This window comes from Lepidochelys kempii, chromosome 5 (assembly GCF_965140285.1).
Source record: "Lepidochelys kempii isolate rLepKem1 chromosome 5, rLepKem1.hap1, whole genome shotgun sequence".
Taxonomy (NCBI): Eukaryota; Metazoa; Chordata; order Testudines; family Cheloniidae; genus Lepidochelys; species Lepidochelys kempii.
The window spans coordinates 116987210-117008314 of record NC_136384.1 but is presented as its reverse complement, the minus strand read 5'-3'; the positions used below and the strand labels follow the sequence as shown (position 1 = coordinate 117008314).

General features: G+C 40.3%; 1 protein-coding gene across 2 annotated transcripts in view; it reads left to right on the top strand.

Moving 5' to 3' along the window:
- LINGO2 (leucine rich repeat and Ig domain containing 2) overlaps nucleotides 1-21105 on the top strand; it is a 766946-nt gene that overhangs the window by 586004 nt on the left and 159837 nt on the right. The gene's annotated exons all lie outside the window — the stretch shown is intronic.

Genomic DNA, 21105 nt, shown 5'->3' with positions numbered 1-21105 from the left:
GTTCACAGCAATATAAAGGATGAAAGTTCAAAATTAATTTGAAGTCCAATACATAGACTCGTAAGATTGTTACACAGAATTCTCATGTGATCCAGCTCATGGGAAAGAAACTGCTTTGTTTTGTTTTTTATAATTAAACAATGGAGTGATGAAGCCACCAGTAAATACAAAATAAAACTGAAAGTTATCTATGCTCTCTTCTGAATTTAACAGAATGCTTCGTTCCCAGTGGGTTTGTTTGTAACACTTACATTTTCATGTTGGGAGTAAAAGGGGTTGTGTGTTTGTTTTGGGGAGGGTTTTGCCTTTCTCACTGGTTGAAAGCAGGCAAAAATATTGTCCAAAATAAAGATTTAATCCTGTAAAGAAGTGAATACCTTAGTATTTCCATCTCTTCGGGGCAGTTGCAATTCAATACATCCTCAGCTTATTGCTGGATACTAAGACTATAATAAGACTAATAACTTTGATAATTCTGTTGCTGTATGTTTGTCAGTGCTATTTTTTTAAATGTATCCCTCTCCATGGCAAGTTGTTGTCGTTCACCCCCCGCCCCCAAAAGAAACTCCACAAAGCTGACATCACATAACCCTCAAGACACGTTAGTCAGACCCTTTTATTATTATTATTCTATTATATTTATGTGTAAGGCATTTTTCAGTTGTCAGAGCACTGCAAGGAAAAGCACAATGTAAATGTATATGGATGCAATAAAGTCTTGAAGTTTGGGTGAGGATTCAACTTTCCCAGAATGACTCAGACTGAGCAGTTTGGTTTAACCTCTTGTTAGATCCATCTGTGAAATTCTGAGCAAGAAACAATCGGGTCCAAACTACAGGATTGTTTAGATTTGTAACTTATATTATGGCCTGTCTCTATACAATACTAGAAAGAGAAATCCATTGAATGCATCCAATGAAGTGAGCTGTAGCTCACGAAAGCTTATGCTCAAATAAATTTGTTAGTCTCTAAGGTGCCACAAGTCCTCCTTTTCTTTTTTAGAAAGAAAATAGTGTTCCCAAATGACATTTAAATGTAGAAGAAGAAGAGATAACACAAAGTTTTTAAAAAAAGGATTTATACCGGAAAAGGCATTAAATCCTCAATTTAGCAAGATACTTAAGTATACCTAATTTTAAGCACAGCAAGGTGCTTAAACAGCCCTAACTTTAAGTATATAAGTATTCCCATTTAAATCTATAGTGCTTAAAGTTAGGCATGCTTAATTAACTTGCTGTGCTTAAAATGAGGTATGATGAAGTATCTTGATGACTCAGGGCCTATGTGCTTAAAGGTCTGTTATCTGGAATGCTACATTGGATACCACTAGTAATATGAAGAATAAATCAGATACGAAGTGCACAGTGCAAAGTTGCATATAAACAGGAATTAAATTATGATTTGAAGGAAATTCTCATTCTTAGAGAAGGAGGATGGCTTAGTGGTTAGCTTACAACTTAGGAGACCCTTCTTCAGTTCCTGCTCTGACACAGCCTTTCGGTGTGACCATTGCAAGTCAATTAATCTCTCTTTGCCACCATTCCCCATCTGTAAAATGGGACTGATAATACTTCCCTACTTTACAGAAGTGGAGTGAAGATAAATACATTGAAGACTGTGAGGTGCTCAGATATTACTGTAATGGGAGCCTTTTAAGTACCTAAAATACACAGATACGTGCAGAGGATCCAAAGTAATGCCTGAATGGACAGGTAACATTAAGAGAGGGCGACAACGCAAACATCAATTTTTGGTAGTGCTACAATTTTAGGTCTTTCTCATCCCTGATCATAAAAAATTGCTCTTCCTACTTACACATGTAATAATATTAAGCATACAAAATTAGTTGTCATATAGCCACCAGAAGAAACTGAAATGCTGCTATTTGTTCTCATATGTTTTATTCTTGAGGCCTGTTAGATCACCTCCCACTCAAGGTAATGATCCAATGTCTAAGACATAAACTGCACCATTAACTTTTTGTTTGCAGGAAGGCTATATATGGTGTTTTCACTCTAGCTTCAATTCTTTTTTTTTTTAAGAGCACTGTTTATCTATCATACATAAACACTCAGTCAAAGTCTAGGGCCTTTTTCTGGATTCTCCTCCTCCTCCTCCTCAACAGGATTAAATACATGAAGCTGTACAAGCACTACAAGATAATCAACAAGTGTGGTTTCTGGCATCATTTGCTATCAGCTACTTTCTTTTTTTCACCCACCCCTCTACCCATAGGAAATAACAATAAAACAACCCTCTTGCCTCCATTGTGAAGTGGTTAAATTGCCCAGGAATCTATAAATATGTGATTATTTCACCAGCTGCTCAGAGCCAAAAGTAAATAGTCTGTTTTTGACACCATATTATGTTTTAGTTTGCTTGACTATAAGCTGTGGCAGAAGTTCTCCACCTAAGAAATGATTCATTCAGACAGACAAAGGAGTGAACAAACAATAATAAATAATAGAAAGTTTGACTCTTACGAGGCCTGATTGAAAGGCCATTGAAGTCAGTGGGAGCCTTTCCATTGACTGCAGTGAGCTTTGGATTAAAACCATGTGATGTTTTTTATTCATAGATCTCCAAGCACTTCACAAAGGAAGGTATGTATCAAAATCACTATCTCCAGCATAGAAAAGCAGGGATCTCCTTGCTGTGCTTGGCTTTTACTAGATGGTGTTTCAAAGTTTACATTTTTCCCTTCATTTGCCCATTTGATTGTGCATAGCAATAACTATGAGAATTCTTGTAAACTGTGCTGGGGACCAGTCCCTCCAGTGTTTCATGCCAGGCAAAGATGCCTCTGTGCTTACTAATATCTGTGGGAATCTGGGTCTCTTCCTCTCCAATTCATAATAGTGAGTATTATAATCCACTGTAAGAGCATAGTCTTTGTTATCCTGTATGACAAGGCTTGATGGATGGGATAGAATGCCGCTGGGGCGGGAGAGGAACCATGGGATCTGAGGCTTTGATATGCAGTGCTACAACAAACTGGACATATAGAACTTCTTCTGCAAGTGATACATTTATACCAATCTGCTAATCCTTTGTTCTGTAGTTGTGCTTTTCTGCTCCCATATGAATGCATTTTGTCATTTCTGATCTCAGTTGTCTTGGTATAAATTTTCTGGCTTCAAAGATTGGATCATTCCTAATTCATGGAATGTCTAAAGCTCTGTCACTGCTGGTAGACATGACAGTTGTTTTTCCTTTGGCCAGGTAGCCATGCTAGTTCCCAGCAATGTGGATAATGTGTATCCTGCTTATTGGCAGGCTTTAGCTCTCTCGGTTTCTTATCTGACAGAGGTAAACTGGGCATGACTGAATTAAGCTGTGATTCTAAAGACTGTTTCTGATAGTAGGTGACAATAAGGAAGCCTGATTACATTTCCTGTGACTGGAGTATTCTTCCCTGGACTGTGTTGAACCACAATGTTGTATTTCTACAAGAACGATATCATTCTTCGTAGTTTTTTAGAGGTGCTACTATAGGGGCATTTTCCATCATTGCCGTCAGAGGGTGAGAGACTCCACTGCCACTTCTCTCCAATAATTGATAGAAGCGCTCTGAGCCAAACTCCATTGCATACATTTCCCTTTCAGTATGTGCATGGGTTATTTCTGAACCACCAGCTTCCCTTTTGGTAGTAACACAGCCCCAAGTCCTCACTTGAATTTATCCGCCTGCACTGATTATCTCTATTTTAGTGTCCTGTTAAGCCAGTGTGCCTTCAGTGGCACTTAGTTGCTTCAGTTTGGACAAAGCAGAATCCTGCTGGGCATCTTACTGAAACTCTGAGTCTGTCTTTAGAAGACCTTTTAGTGAAGCCGAAGTTAATGGACGCCTTTGGTCTAAACTTGGCAAGGTGAATCACCATCCCTAATATCTTTCCTAGCCCAGCATGACTTTTCCATGGCTTCATATCAGTGATTGCTGCCTGTGTATTGTGAGCTTTTAAATTCCCAGTATAAAACAGGAAAACCTTGCTGAAGATCTGGAACTGCAAAGAGAATATGACCAACTAAAGTCGTTTCTTTTGTGAAATCCTTCTCTCTCAGATGGGTAAGAAATGGTGATGATATAAATAAATAAAATGTGTGCCTGAAATGGACTTAAAAAAAATCTGAATCCGGAGGAACATCTCTCAGCTCAGGGGGAAACTGTTTACTGGGTACCTGAAAATGATTGCACTAGTGGCTGGAGTAGCTGCCTCTGTGCTGGACATATGCGCAAGAAGCAGGAGGAAGGAATGCTTCTTTCAGCCCTCGGAGTCATCCATGGCACTGATGCATCCTCTCCTGACCCCACAGAAACCAAAACTAAAGGATCCATCCAGAGTTAGATCCAGTAGCACCACACTTGTCCCCATCCTGCACCCCTCGCCCATGCACTGCCATGCCAGGAACCACTGTAGAGCAGGGCTCTATATCAAAGGAGGACTACGCACACCCAGTAGTCTTCCCAACCCCATCCCTGGAATACTGCCTCCTGGAGTAGCAGAATAGCACTGGACAGCCTCGGTAAAGTCACAGGCAAGACTTCGTCCTTGGTGCTTCCTCTCAGGTCCAGCTTTGATTTGTTCATCCCTATGGTGGTTTTCCACAAAAGGGTACATTTGGTGGATTTTCCCCCCAAATCACTAAAATTTTGTCCTGCTGCTGGCCTCCACATCACATGTTGCGCAAATTACAAAGGCCAATTACATCTCTACCCCATACTTCCCCAAAAGCAATCTTCTCACTCCTGCAGCATGGTTACGCTAAAATCTCTCTTCCCTCTTTTCCTTCTCATGAGCCACGGTAGAGTGATCAGCCTAAACTAGCTGAAATCTTGCACTCCTGGGCAGAATATAAAAATGGAACCTTATCATTCATGCACATAATTTAACAGCAGCCCCAACCTAATATGAACCTCAAGAAAGACAGTGATAATGTGAAGACCAGGTGAGGGATGGGTGGCAATAAAACTCATCTGAGGGCTAGAGGAGCTGTCTTCTGAGGGGAAAATTGGATGCTGAACATGCAGAATTTGGAGAAATGGTGACTGAGGGTGTGACTTCACTATAGGGTTTAAATCCCCTAAGGGATAACATAAAGACCTAGGAAATGCCCCCAGTCTCCAGAGATATGGCATTGTTGGCTGTCATAATGCAAAACTGAGGAAGAGAGAGGTTTTAGGCTAGATATGAGGAAGTGTGTTTTATTTTAAAGGGTTACAGGAACTCAGAATAGTTTTCAGAAGACTATAGCCAGATCTATCTTCTGGTAGCCACTTCTCACTCAGCTGCCAGAGAAAGATAAATTTAAGCCACCAATCTATATTTAGGTTTCAGAGTAACAGCCGTGTTAGTCTGTATTCGCAAAAAGAAAAGGAGTACTTGTGGCACCTTAGAGACTAACCAATTTATTTGAGCATGAGCTTTCGTGAGCTACAGCTCACTTCATCGGATGCATACCGTGGAAACTGCAGAAGACATTATATACACACAGAGACCATGAAACAATACCTCCTCCCACCCCACTGTCCTGCTGGTAATAGCTTATCTAAAGTGATCATCAAGTTGGGCCATTTAGATACACTACAGAATTTCAACCTGTGGTCCAGCATGGATTCTCTCCATTCTTAACAATCTATGGTGTATCTAAATAGAGAGCGAAAATTTAAACCCCTTGGCAAGGAATTCTTGCCCTTGCTCACCATTCAGGAGAGGGAAGAATTGGATAAGTGTGGCTAGGAGAAAAGCCTCTTGCTCCTTAAGGAACTTGGATCTCTCACCAGTCTCCTAATGGAAACTCAATTTTATTTGCTCTAGCATGGTTTACTGAACATCTCTGCTAACACCGGGGTCATTCACACAAAGGATGAAAGTAATAATAATCATTAATAATAAATACTTTGCTTTTCTAGAGAGCTTTTCACCCGTGAATCACAAATCTAGGTGATAGTCATACCTAACATACCTGAGGTAATCCAGTAAGGATGCTTTAACGAGTTGCTGCGGTGGATTTGCTGCAGCCGAGGGGACTGAAATGTCCAGTGCAATGTGTTTGCTGTGCTTATGGCAGAGAAGCAGCATTATTTAGTGCCTGATCACACACAGTTGAAATCATTGAGAACAAGATCCATCCTTTAAGCAGCCTTAGAGTTATTGCACATTGCTTTGCAACCCTGAATGTTTAATGAAGTGTGTGTGTATGCTCTTCATTAAACACACACACACACACATGATTAGGGAAGGTGGCTGCTTATAACCTGTATTAGAGCACACAGTAGTAACCATAATACTGAAAAGAAAATTACTGCTTCTATCCTGACCCATCCTGATTTCAGAGAGCTGAGTGAATGACTTTTCCACTGTTATTTACAAGGTAAGGAACACTGTAGTGTAGGAGCTTTGGGCACTGGTAATTCAGTGAAGAGCCTTTCACTTCTTCATCATTAGTTCAAATCCAGTATGAAGCAGTACTGGAGCACACTAGAGAAATGTGAAATATGCACAGAAGAAATGTGAGCATTTTTGTTCATTTTGTTGCAAATGTTGAAATAGGTCTCATTTTTGTGTTTAAAAAGAGATTTTTTTAATAGTGCACTGATTTAAAATGCACTGATTTTCAAAGGAAAATAGACCTATTTAGAGCCAAACAGGAATCAACTGATGAACTCAGTCAGGTTCCTAATGGATGACTGTCTGTATCTCAAAAGACACTGCTTGGCACTCTCATTGGTAGTACTTGCAGAGAGGCAAAGGAGCAAATGAGCTTGGAAAAGACACTGCCCTTTTATCTGTCACAGGGGTCCCTGAAAATCAAAGCTGAGGCATATTGGCCATTGCCCATACTGTATTTGTAATAAGGCTTAAAAGCACTTCAGTTCCAGGGTTGTTAGTCCAACACCTTTCACAAGTAATAAAGTTACTTTAAAAAAGAGAAGAGAGAGAAAAATTCTGAAAGGCATTGTGCGACTTGCAAAGCATTTACAAAAGAGAGAGCTTATGATTTCATATTTGTAAATTAATGTACATGAAATATTTGCATCTAGTCTTGCTTTAGACCTTGATTCAAGAAAAAATCACATTGAAATGGCTGTTTGAGTCAATTATTTTAAAACAAGATAGTGATTGCCAAAAAGCACATTTTGCAGTGCTTTAATGTTAATAACTGCTAGAGTTTCATATGTCTGGCATTGCATGTGCATTTCTAAATGAATTTTGGACAATTATGGGAACAATTGTCTTGATGAGTTATGAACCTGTCCAAATCTTCTATCCTCTAAACTGCCAGATGATATCCAAGTATGAGAAATGAACCGAGTTAAAAATGTTTCTAGCCAGTCTTAAATGCCATGCAGTGCTTTTAAGTTAATCTCTCAAATGGAGATTCATTTGGGAAACGGTGCCAAATTCAAAGGTGATGTGTAAGGCAAATCCCTGGGCTAGATTCTGATCTCACAGACCCTCCCATTATTTCAAAAGAGAGGTTCCAGATTTATATCAATGTAACTATCATCACTGAAGTCACTGGAATTGCTTTTGATTTACACCGATGTAAGAGAGAATCAGGATCTAGCATTCTCACCCTCTCTAACTCTCCATTCAGCCTATTTATACCTACTTACTGTTGTTTAATGGGGAGTAAGGATGTCTAAGTTGGTGTAGAGGAGGTGTAAGAAAATCCAAGTTAAAATGGTGTTTGATCTGTTTTCGCAAACACCTTCTAAGTAGAACTGGATGAATTTTTTTTAACGAAACTTTTTTGTCAAAAAATGAAGATACAGTGACACTGAAACGTTTCATGAATTCATGTCTCTTTTGCCAAATTGCTTATTTTTAAAAAGTCTAGAATGTTGAAATGTTTTGTTCAACTTTTTGTTTTAATGAAACACTTTCATTTTTTGGTTCAAATGAACCTTTTGTACTGACATTTCCATTTTATTTTTTTGAAATACAGAACTTTAGAAAATGCTCAAAATCAAATGAAATGATTCATTTCAGGTCAAATGTAAACTTTCATTCTACCCAAAACCTTTTTTTATTTCAAGATTCACCAAAAATTTCCAAAAAATGTATTTTTGGTCCAAAAAGAAGCATTGTTTTTCAAAATTGCCAAAGAACTGAAAAGTCAGTTGTTCATCCAGTGCTACTCTGAGTCCTTACAAAGTGCTCCTCTGCTCACTCACTCCTGTCTTCTGGCATTGTACTATCTGAGCTGCACCAACTCGGACCGTCTTAGAATCAGTGGGCCAAGTGCCGAGGTGATGTGTAAGGGGGGGAGTGTAAGTTACACACAGAAAGTCCATGTCAGACTTAAAGGTGTAAATTGCAGAATTTAGACCCCACTAGAACCACTGGGCCTGATTCTCCACTGCCTGCCTGTTGAGTAGTATTTTATGCCTGAACAAAATGGGTCTAGGATGCTGACATCCTTATCTGGTGATATATTGCACAGATGAAAACAATTACACCTGATGAAAGGCAGTGGAGAATCAGTCACTCTTAAATCTTCGATACACTCATTTAGACTCAACTCTGAATTTAGCTGGAGGAATACAATCATGCCCCTTCTTCCCCTAATGCAGACCACTTATCCCATATAGCAGAAGGCTGACATTTTATTACTAAGCTCCCTAATCATTTTTGAAATGCGTAGACTTAAATATATGGAAACACATAAGTATTAAGCTTGGATCCTCCTAACTGAAAATGCAAACTATGAATTAGAAAAATAATTCATAAGTTGCCATCTGCAAACCCATAGTTATTTATCTTAATGACTGAGGATGTAATAAATCATTCCGAAGTAATGTTGACATTTATGTATTCCGCTACTGTGGCAATTTAACAGCCTGTTTGTTACACTGCTGCTTGAGTTGAGGATTTGTTGTTGCATATGGAGGACTCATTATCCCAGGCTTGACTCAGCAGGCACTGGCATTGCCGTGGCAGAGTGAGGGAAAGCCCAATAAATGTTTATGGGAAATTTTAGCCCCTCTACCATTTCTTACTTAATGCATTCAGCCAGCAAATTGGACTGAAAATCAACCACAATAAGATCGATATCATGACCTTCAATATTGCCTCACCAGTATGGATAGAGGATTATGTTCTCACCAATGTAGAAACATTCACATACTTGGGCAGCACCATCAGTCAGGATGGTGGAACAAGCCAGGACATCCGGAAGAAAATCAGTAAAGCCAGGAACACCTTCAGGAGCTTAAATACAGTCTGAAAATCATCAAAATACAACACCAAAACCAACCAGGAAGCTTTGGAGATGGATCAGTCATGTGCTTCGGATGGAAACTGATTCCATCATCAGAGTAGCAATAAGATGGACACCTGAAGGCAAGCGAAAACAAGGCCGCCCAAAAACAACATGATGAAGAGCTGTGGAAACCGATCTGAAAAACCTGGGGCACAGCTGGGGAACCACTGAAAGACTTGCCAGAAACAGACAGAAGTGGAGGAGATTTGTCACATAATAGGAATATGATGGTGATGATGATGATGACCATTTCTTACATCCTGAGGAGACCTAAGTTTCTCACCATGTGTTCTGATTATTTACTGTTCTCCTTGTCAGGTTTGTTCATAAGCAGAGCAACCATATATCTGTAGTCAGAATAACATTTATTTAGTATTTAGAAACTGACAAAGCAAGAAAGAACAAAAATAAGGTTGCCTTGGTAGTGTATTGTGTATGGGTGTCACCTCTGGAGCAGGGTGTATCAGGACACAATGGCAGCTGCATCTGTAGTAGGAAGGTGTACCCTCCCCAAATATCAAAAACCATGCCATAATAGATATAATGCCCATCCCCTTAGGGTTAACATTTGCTCATATGCTGATGTCTTGCTTTTTCCCGTGTGTGTAACTCTTTCTGCCACTTGTTGAGTATATATTATTCTCCTATAACCAGGACGGGTAACCCCATGAAGAGATTTAAATCCCTTTAAACCTTCTGTGGTCATATCTCACTATGAGCAGCGCTTGTCCTATGTATGGTGATGTTCTCTGGTGAGGAAGACTGGTAGAGGCGTAAAGCAGACTTCTGCAACCTACTTGGAAGGTATGGCAGAGAGGGTGAGCTCTGGATCAGTTGATGCTACTGGGGGGATGTCAGGAATGGTTTGTCAGCTCAGTGTGGGGTTCAGATTGTTTCTTTCACAGGAGATGGATTGCATTTCAGGAGCTGGCAGGAGAATGGGATCAGGGTACTGACTCCTCTCTCCAGGTGGATAAAGGGGTGCTAGGTGTGTGTTGGGAGGGAACGCTGACCAAAGTCAGCTCCAAGATGTTCAGGGTATTTTCTTGCCATGTACTTGGCACGTGCCCAGGACAGGACCGAGCTATAAGGGAGAAAGCTACATTCTTTACTTCCACAGTAATTAAAACTCCCTCAACCTTCTTAACATGATCTCCTGACCTCCAGTAGGTTCTCCTGTATAATAAGAATAATTATTTTCAGTCTTGCACTAATTTTGCAGGTACATGTCGGCACATAAGCATCTATCTTCTTTTGAACTCCTTTTGGATATGGATCTGGGACTTGAGTTTTTTTGCATTTTATTTTTAAACAACTATCAACCATCATTTTGCAAAAATATTGCAATTAAATCAGCTGCTTTTACCAGGAAATTATGAAAATAATCTGAAGGACTCAAGTGTTATCACACTCGTTTAATCCAGTTGTATGTTTCTGGAAACAAAGTGGAGACAACAATGGAGATGTGTGTTCAAGTTGGTCCTTATTCTTGTATTTTGATTTGAAACAGCTTAGGAGCATTTAAAGGTTTCTTCCTTTTTGTTCAATAACTGAACTCCCTTTCCTTGAATATGACACTACATGCTGCTATCGTACATTGGTATCTCACTAACGTAATGATGAGGATTGTGAGTTGTCCCAGATTTAACATACTGGCTATAAGATGGTTTCTGCTGTATTGTGTTACTTTTCTCCATGTTTTTACTTTCCTGTGCCTAATTTGCTCATGTAATATTGCCCTTGTTCCTGCATGTTACCTCTATCATAATGTTTCTTCTATTAGTTGTGCCATTGGATCCGGGTATGAGCGTGATATGTAAAGGAGTCACGTATGGTAGATTTATGCTTGGGTTAATATGATTTTCCTTGACCTATTTTCAGGGTAGCATGCATGTTCCATTTCCTCTGTTTTCCCTACTACATGTGGTCTGCTTCACGTTACACTGTTGTTTGGTCCCTTATAGTCACGCTTATATTTTCAAATGGTATCTTGAAGCTGATGATCCTATTCTTCTTCCCTCCAGTGACAGTTTATCAACACTGATGTCCTTTTGATGAAAAGTGAGCGGGGTTATACCTCTAGGTTACCCATTAGATGTTGTAGGGATAGGTCCAAGCCAGAGTTTGGATCCAGATCATAACTTTGGTGTGTGTATTTGGGGCAATGTCAGATTAGATTCAGTGTTCCAGTTTGATATAATCTTTGAGGTTTGCCTCTCAACCAAATCTTCTTCAGAATTCAAGGGGATTTGACCCTCTGCTCCAGTTCAAGTTTGTCTCAGGTATGTTGGCTTTCTTTACATGCCAGCATCTCCTTTCTTCCTCTGTTCCTTATCACTAGCTTTGATTGCATATGTTTTCTCTCTCAACTTCACTCCTATAATCTGGGGGCAGGGAGTTGTTTTAGTTTTCAGAACTTTGCTCTCTTCCAAGTCGCTGCACTATCTCGTGCTGCTGTTGGCAACACCATATAAAACTTTGTTCTCTGGTTCAGTTCATAATTTGGGGAATTATGTAGGTTTGAAAGTACCACAATCTCCCTCCTCTTCACTGCTGCTACTAAAGTTGCAATGAGGAATTGTGGGAAACCCTACTCAACCAATCTCTTGAAAAAGTAGTCAATGTTTGTGTGGTATTGTTTGATGCTGTTGGTTGTTGCCATTTAAGTATTTCTGCATTAGTGCCATCTGGTTCATATTGAACCACATTGTTGCTACTCCTTTTTTGCCCTTCTCCTTGTTTTTTTTTGTTACCATGCACTGCATTACTTAATACCTCTATAGATGTTGGTAAGAAACATTACCTAATATAAGCAGAATGTTCGCTAAGAAGAACATATGCTCCCTTCCATAGATTTGCACAGAAAAAAATCATTGATTTCAATAGCAGTTTTTCTGAATAAAGTAAAGAATTGGACAATCGAAATGGGATTCTTTTCTGAAACTGACTATAAAAAAGTCCTTGTGGGGTTCCATGTTTATTGTGCCTTGAGGAGATCCATATCAGATGTCCTGAGTTTTCCAGTAAAACGCGATTTCCAACTGCCAACACTGGAAACTCAACCTGGAAGTTGAAAGTCAAGTTGAGTTCTTTCTATCTTGTTCATCACTAGTCATAAAGGTTCTATAAGTGGAGCAAGGGAAGGATATCTCTTCCAAATAGGCACTCAACAACTTCCAAAGACTCCGTGTTGCCTAAAGTTAAAACTACACATCTGCACTAGGTTGCTGAAGTGATACATTTGATCAACCAGCCTGTACAGAAGTGAGACCTGGACACTTAAAAAGGTCACTGAGAAATGGGTCAGAGTGTTCAAGTTCTGATGTTACAGAAGAATGTTAAAAAGTAGCTGGATAACCAAAACTATGAATAATGAGACAATGATGAAGGATGAATTTAAAAAGAGCACAATTATTTGAGATCCTACATAAGACAATAACATCTTTCTCCAGACACATTGTTCACCAGTCACAAAGTGATTCAATTCCAGTGCTCATACTGTGGGGCAAGATCACAGGCAATTGAAGAACAGGAAGAAAGACAGCCAGCTAAGTGGGGAAACATCACCAGATGGACTGGTATCCAAAGGAGAGTGGAAGTTTTACAACTCCCTTTGCAACTGTGAAAGATGCAACAGTCAACAGTTGTCAAATCAGAGATGACACTTGAAGAAGACAAAGAATTGAAACTTAGTTAACAATTATGTTGATGCTTTTGCCAGAGTACAATCCAACTCACTCCTCAATTTGTTTTGGCTCTTGAGGGGTAAATGGATTAAAGAATGTCAAAAATGTATTTTAGCCCATAAGTAAGCAGATACAATTCTAAATAAGACACAATCTCTTTACTGACCATAACTGCACTTCACAAGTGCCTTAAGTTACATATGAATTAGTAGAGAAGCCTATGATAGGAGCCAGTTGTCCATTGTGTTTCTAGAATGAGTTTTCATTAATGCAAGCCCAGATCTAGCATGTCTGAATGGTGGTCTAACTTATATACTTTATTGTCACAGTTCAGGGCAATTGCACCTGTATTTCTCCCTAGTGGTCCACCAAGGACCACTCTAGACTCCCAGCTCCTCAGCAGTCACCTCTTTGGGGCAGAGAACCGCATCGCACTATCTCCTGACTGGAGTTTTTCCAGGCTGCACTGTTCCCTGCCTACATTGTGATATTCCCAGACTGCGTAAGCAAGCTAGCCTCTGCCCTTGCCTTTCTCTTCAAAGGGTATGAATATCTGTAATGCCCAGCAGTCACAAGTTATCACACAGCTCTTCATAAGCAAGCATATTTTTTCTTAAGGTGAAAACATTACAGAGAGAATATATAAAAACAATGAAAGTTCCTATATGCATGCTAAAAACTTACCAGAGGTCACCCATCACTCTGACAGAGCCTCAGTAGGCCAAGTTCTCCACTACTTCCCAGAAAGGACTGGGGCAAACATCAGGACGACTTTAATAACTGTCAACTGTCGGTGGATTACACGCGCAAACAGCAGCAATGTTGCAGTCCATCAGCCATTCCTTATTTCTCCAGTTGCCTTTCCATTGCTTTTACTCACACTATATATATATATATATATACACACACACACACATAAAAAGAAATCCTTTGCATAAAAGTTCTGTACTTCATTTGCTACGGAGAGATGCTGCTATATCCATTTCCCACATTCTTTGCCTGAATCTCTGTCCTAGTGTGAGAATTGGTTTTTCATTTTAAAAATTAAGAATAACCTCTCCTTAAAGAGCGATTATAGTAAGAAAATTGCCATTCATATTTATTCTCCTTCAGTGATTTCTATATTGAATCTGCTCAATGTACATTCAAAACCAACATATGTCTAGCTGCCACAAGGGCAAACTCAGCTTGGTATCTGAAAAAAGAGCTACAAGTCTCTTTCTGCTTTCACCTCCCCCAGTGGAAAATACTGAATTTCATGAAATGGTACCAGTGTTAAACTGAAGAGAGATCAGAATCAGACTTATTTTCTGCTTTGTACATCTTAAGGAACAATAAAGCATGTAGAATCAGAAATAAGCACCAGATGCTTGACTCATGTGTATATGCCCATTACTTTCATTACTGCAAAAGTGAGCTTTGCAGGCTTAGACTTGTAACCTGGTGAAATGACTTAGCAGGGTTGTGGAAAGCACATTTGCAATTCAAGATGGTCTGTCTTCAAAGGACACTGTTTATAACAAAAAAAAATATGAGCCAACCGAGTCAGAAAGAGCAGCAAACATCCCAGGTTGGGGCTTTAACCCACTGCTTTGACCCCTGAGCAGTGAAGCTCAGCCTTCCTTAAGGGACTCTCCCCATTTATCTGCCAAGCAGCCCTTGATAGCCCTTCCCTGAGCACCTGTGCAAGGGGAGGGAGAAGCTGAAGTTAATGCCTTGTTTACCAGGGAGCAGGTGCCACCCCTGCACTCTGTCAGACGCTCCTACGACCACAATTGTACTGATGATCCATGAAGTGGAATGAAATTCTATAGTTCTATAACCCATGCTTTTACAGTGCGGTTGTCCCCCTCTAGTGGCTGGATCTTGGAGGTTTATGTCTGCCACTAGCTTTGATGTAACAGAGCTGGGTCTTTTGGATCAGGCACTTAAAGCTCATGCTTTCTGGGGGTCATAGTGGGTCACAAGCTATGTCTGAGTCAACAGTATAACCAAAAAAACTAAAAGCAAAACATTCTGGGATGTATTAGCAGAAGTGTGTAAGCAAGACAGAAGAAGTAATTTTCTGCTCTACTCTGCACTGATTAGGCCTCAGCTGGAGTATTGTGTCCAGTTCTGGGCACCACATTTCAGGAAAGTTGTGGACAAGTTGGAGAAAGTCCAGAGAAGAGCAACAAAAATGATTAAAAGTCTAGAAAACATGACCTATGAGAGAATATTGAAAAAATTGGGTTTGTTTAGTCTGGAGAAGAGAAGACTGAGACGGGACATAACAGTTTTCAAGTACATAAAAGCTTGCTCCAAGGAGGAGGGAGAAAAAATAGTTCTCATTAACCTCAGTGGATAGGACAAGAAGCAACGGGCTTAAATTGCAGCAAGGGCGGTTTAGGTTGGACATTAGGAAAAACTTCCTAACTGTCAGGGTGATTAAGCACTGGAATAAATTGCCTAGGGAGGTTGTGGAATCTCCATCATTGGAGATTTTTAAGAGCAGGTTAGACAAACACCTGTCAGGGATGGTCTAGATAATATTTAGTCCTGCCATGAGTGCAGGGGACTGAACTAGATGATCTCTTGAGGTCCCTTCCAGTCCTATGAGTCTATGATATTAGAGGACAAACTAGATGACCTTAGTGGCCCTTTTCAGCCTTAAATCCTGTGGAACTGTGAAAGTGAACACTGGGGATGACAGATACTTTTGTGCAAAATTCAGGAAAACTAAATGTCTGAATTTTGCAGAGTTCTGGTTTGCAGTTTTAAAAGATGAAAAACATACAACCATTACCAAGGTAGTTTTCACAAATGCATAATGAAGCCGATATTTGCAATATCTTGACTGGAGACAACATTCAGTTTAGTACCATCAGATATATTTAGGAGTCCTGAAATATGCTGTCATTCACTACTAGCACATCCATTTATTTCCCTCCAATTTGTTTGTCTACTACGGTTTTTCATTTCAGCTCTCTTCATAACAGAAGCAACTCATATGGATACCCACTGAACACAATCCCTTTAGTTTCCCCTAGCAAAATACATATAGTCTCTAAATTACTTCCCTCTTCTTCCTTCCTTCATTGTATTTTCTGTAGAGGAAGAAACTCCGCAGGGAATTTTGAACAACAAAGGAGATTGATAGGGATGTAACCCCAAGAGCATTATGTAGAGTATAACTTGACTATGATTAGACTGGGAGGAACTGTCAGCATGATGACTCTGAGGAGGTGCTGTAACAAGACTGCTAGATGCTTTGGGAGCAAGTGAAGACAGGCTGCTCAAACAGCGAGGTGACTGGAAACAGACTTCAGGGCTCTAAGTGACTAACCTGTGGCCATGGCACTGCAACAAAGCTTGGTCTGTGGTTTATGCATATGTATACATAGGGCTAAAATCTGCCTTTCAGGCTCAGTTAAGCCAGTGGTATCAGTCTGAGGCTGAACCAGAGCTAGGGTCTGGGTTCAGATTCGATGGTGCTGAAATCTCATGAGCTGGCCTCATAGGATTTCAGCTCAAAATGGCCGGGTTTAGAAAGAGATGCATAATGCAAGATGTACCTCTTTACAAAGGCATTATCCCATTGAATGTGAAATACTGAACATTGACACGCTGTCCAGTTCACTTTCTGCTCTTGCAGCCTGATTCTGCTCTCACTTACACCAATATAGCCCTGTTTTCACTGGAATTACTTCTGTTTTACAATAGTGCAAGCGAGAGGTAAACCAAGGCCTAATTCTATAACTGTAGCATGTGATCAATCTACTTTGGGAAACATGACTAAACCCATCTTCAAGCTGTGTAAAGTGTGCCTTGCTACAGCAGTACCTGTTAAGTGTGTGTAGTAAGTGTCTTGAATAATCAAAACGATCCGATCTGCTGTTCTCACAAGAGCTCTGCTAATGTAGGCTGCATGCAAACTGGATCGAGAAAATAGCCCCCTTCCAGTTTTTTTGATTCAATGTCAAATCAAAAACCACAGACAAAGTTTTAGATCCAGGGATTTGATTAGTTTGATTTGAATAACTTTTAAAGCATATTGGATCCCCTGCAACAAAAAGGTGAAAAGGAATGACAGATGCAAGAGAAGTGGGGCAGTAGGTGGCATGTAGCTGTATATTCTGGTGTAACATCATGAAGGGGCTATCATTAAAATGTCAGGTAACCCTGCCTTACAGGGGTATTGGGCAGACAAATAGATTAAGGATTGTGAGATGCTCAGGTACTATGGTAATGGGGGATAGATTGGTGTTCTGCTCTGCTGCACCCAGCTTTTTCAAGATAAATTAGAGAATCTTGCCTAGTATGCTTAAGGAGACCCTGAGGCCAGGAGCATGTCAGTATTGGTGCTCTATTGTCCATGTTTCACTATGTAAACATTGTGTTCACAAAAACAATGTAACAAAATACTGGGTGTTTTGGGTTATTTCCTTTTTTTAAATGTGTCCACTGATTTTTCCTGTTATCCTTGCTTTGTAATGTGTTCTTTAAATACGTCAAAACAATAAAACTGTAAACCCCAGGTCCCAAGCATCTTAATGATAAGTTTGGACACAATGACTGCAGGGGGAAGGCTGTGCAAGCAGTAGATATTTTTGTGGTGTTATAGCTTTATTTCAACATTTTGAGGTGTCCAGTTTAATCCAGTTGGCTCCTGAAGTAGAGACAATCCTTTCTGATTTTTTGTTTTGAACCCAGACTTCTCACTTGCAGCCTATCTTGTCTGAACTAACTGCTTAGCTTTAAAATGATTGGCCAAGTGCTTCTGAAACAGTAACATTCATCTGAGAACCTAAAGCTATTAGAAGTTATGGTACAGCAGCACTGACCAGCTGCGCCTTGAGATTGCCATGGAATCAAGATGAGCAGATTCCTTGTGCTGAGGGAAAGTCTGGATGGACCCTAACCTTAAAGAGAGATGGGGAGAGAGAGATTTAGTTACTTGTCAGCTCCAGGAAAAATCTATTTATAGCAAGCTAACATGACTGTTTTTGAATTACCTTATAAAAGCAGCCCTGTATAATTGAGAGTTACCTTTGGCCCTATGCAATGTGCGCTGTAGGGAAAGCAAAAACAGTCTTTTGTGCAGACATTCTTGTTATGTATTGTATGTTTTCCCCATACTACAGCAATCAAACAGTTCTAGAAAACATCAGAAAGGTGTTACCTATAGCCAAGCATGCCACTCATTCTGAGCTTCATTTATACACCCAAATAGGAATCAGCAAGAGTATCCAGAAGGGGTTCAGTGTTCTGATAATTATAGAATTGGGCAGCTGATTTTCTGAAAAGCAAGGGATGCTGATTTAGCAGGTGTCATAAATTATAAAGGGAAGGGTAAACACCTTTAAATCGCTCCTGGCCAGAGGAAAAACCCTTTCACCTGTAAAGGGTTAAGAAGCTAAGGTAACCTTGCTGGCACCTGACCAAAATGACCAATCAGGAGACAAGATACTTTCGAAGCTGGGGGTGGGAGGGGAAGATACAAAGGTTCTCTCTGTCTGTGTGTTGCCTTTGCCGGGACCAGAGCAGGAATGCAGGTCAGAACTCCTGTAAAGAGTTAATAAGCAATCTAGTTAGATATGCATTAGATTCTGTTTTGTTTAAATGGCTGATAAAATAGGTTGTGCTGAACGGAATGTGTATTCCTGTTTTTGTGTGTTTTTGTAACTTAAGGTTTTGCCTAGAGGGATTCTCTATGTTTTGAATCTGATTACCCTGTAAGGTATTTGCCATCCTGATTTTACAGAGGTGATTCTTTTACTTTTTCTTCTATTAAAATTGTCTTTTAAGAAACTGATTGCTTTTTCATTATTCTTAAGATCCAAGGGTTTGGGTCTGTGTTCACCTATGCAAATTGGTGAGGATTTTTATCAAGCCTTCCCCAGGAAAGGGGGTGTAGGGCTTAGGGGGATATTTTTTGGGTGGAGATGTTTCCAAGTGGGCACTTCCCCTGTTCTTTGTGTAACACTTTGGTGGTGGCAGCTTTTAATCTAAGCTGGTAAAAATAAGTTTGGGGGTCTTTCATGCAGGTCCCCACATCTGTACCCTGGAGTTCAGAGTGGGGAAGGAACCTTGACAGCAGGACTTAAATAATCATATAGTTTGTTGTTGACAGCAGTGAGTTTTATAGGCTCATAAAAGTGTCATAGACCTGACTAGTGTTAGATCGTATAGGCAAGCACTGTGTTTTAGGGTTCTTCTGACAATTAAGATTAATCCCAACCTGCAGCAAACAAACCCTGTGTCCTCAATAGCAAGGTAAACATTTCAATCCTAAAGCCGCTCTAGATGTTGTGTTCTATTTCAGTGGAAAGCTGACTTAACCAACCTCTTGAATATTCCTGACTGAGGAATCCTTGGGTGGCACAGAGTTGCTATAGTGAATCCCATGTTACTGCCCCTGCTGAAATCTGGCACTGGTGATGTGGCCAAGGGAACCGGGATGTGGCTGGGGCATCTCTATCTCTAGGCAATCTCTGACTGCTGCAGTAGTCCGTTGGAGGGTCCAGGACAGCATAGAACAGCCCCAGGACCTACAGGCCCGGGACTCAGAGCAGCCAAATCAGCACTGAAAAAAGTGGCCTTTGCTGGCTTAAAGCAAGCATAGCAGCAATGCAAAGCTCTCCCGGGCACTAGAGTGAGTTAGTGAGGTCCTATTGTAATTTAAGATATCTAGACTGTGGAATTATTTCCTGGCTTTCTATCAGACTCCTCAGTCTTTTCAATCTGGTGGTGGTGGTGGGGAGGGGTTCTATTAGATGCCATGCTGCTAGAAACACTTGAAAAAACTAGAATTCCCTTAAATATAGCCGTTTTCAAAAAGAACATCTCTTCTGACAGCAGTCAGGAATTAATGACAGCTTTCCATAGTTAAAAATGCATTCTGAGAAGCTACTCTCCAAGTCATTATTTCTTTTATCTCTAACATATACTTATACTATTTGGAAAAATTGTAGAAGACAGCGGTTTCATTTGTCTCCCTCAAAAAAACCCAAAACCAACTACCTGGATTAAAGGATGACTAGCTTGCAGGTGTAGATGCAACTTCTGTTTTCCCCCCCAAGTCATGATCCGTTTGACTTTGTGATCCAATGTTTCACTTAAAAAAATGCATTGGGAAAGACTCCTTCTTTCAGCTGAAGTCTAGAGGGTGGATCTGTGTAATCGAGGAAGATGGAGGCAAAAATAAAAAGACTTACTACTGTGATTGCAATGTACAAAATGTCATTTTACTTGTTATGCAGGTAGCCATATTGTGCTAGAGTTCATGTGGGTGTGATAAGCCCTACGCTACCTTTGAAGTCCATGGCAAAACACCCATTTGTTTCAATGGCACAGAACTGAGCACCATCCTTTTCGATTCATAGAGTGCACTGTAGAAAAAGCAGAAAGTCTTTCCTAGGGATGTAGTTTTTATAAATTGTATGTTTACCCCATGCCCCAATTCACAGATTTGTGTAAGAGCTTTTATGTAGAATACAAGTAAACGAAAGACATTAATGAACAGAATCAAATTAATAGGTAGAGAACAATTGCCTGTTTATATACAATGGGATAGAACTAATAGCTTGTTGTACATGGTAATTTACATGTTTATGTAGAACCGTGTGCAGGTGTACAGCATTTCTAATGTGAGTGTTAATATAGCGAGCTATTCTGAAGGAGTGAAATTCAGCCCCCACAAACCTAGTGACTCAGGACATTAAGGAGGGTGTGGGGAATGACTTCATCCCTGCAGCCCGTGAACAGAGTGGCTGCAACACAGTCCCACAGGATGGAACAGCAGCCACACTCATTCACACAAGGAATTGGGGCACTGAATCTGGGGAGTCATTCTTCTTGTGGCTCATCACCAAACATGTTCTGTGTTCAAAGTCAGCAAGGAGATCTCCCCTCGTGGAATACAGTAAGCGCAGCACTCTGCCCTCCCCAGCCCAGCCCCAGCAAAACCTTACTGTGAGGCTTAAGTGGCCTCGTGTCAGCTCCCCAAATACATCAGATATCACTCTAGCTAAGGGAGGGTAGCAGTGACATAGGTCTCAGCCAGAAGATCATGACCACACTGCCCTGCTCAGCTTGCTAAAGGGGGGGGGAGTCCCAGTATGAAAGCATGAGAATCACTGAAATAGACTCAATGCAGAAAAAGAATTAGGCC